Source organism: Penaeus monodon, chromosome 34 (assembly GCF_015228065.2).
Source record: "Penaeus monodon isolate SGIC_2016 chromosome 34, NSTDA_Pmon_1, whole genome shotgun sequence".
NCBI classification, from domain to species: domain Eukaryota; kingdom Metazoa; phylum Arthropoda; class Malacostraca; order Decapoda; family Penaeidae; genus Penaeus; species Penaeus monodon.
In genome coordinates, this window is record NC_051419.1 from 10178899 (window position 1) to 10179184 (window position 286).

Sequence of the window (286 nt, forward strand, 5' to 3'; positions counted from 1 at the left end):
TTATGTTTATACTGACTTACATTCACATGCACTTTTAGATAGATTGCACTGAAAGATTAAACTGAAATCATGTTGAGTCAAAGTGTAATGAATCTCCGTGTTTTCTCCTTCCCTCCCTCTTCCCCTTTCTTCCTGGCTGCGCATCCTTCCTCTTTCCCTAATTCCATTTCCCTCTTTTTTATACTTTCTCTCCTTCCCTTCTCCTCAATTTCTCCTTTATTACAATTTTTCCTTCCTCTTAATCTGATCTTCCCCCTCACCTGTCTCCCTCCCGGCTTTTCTCTAA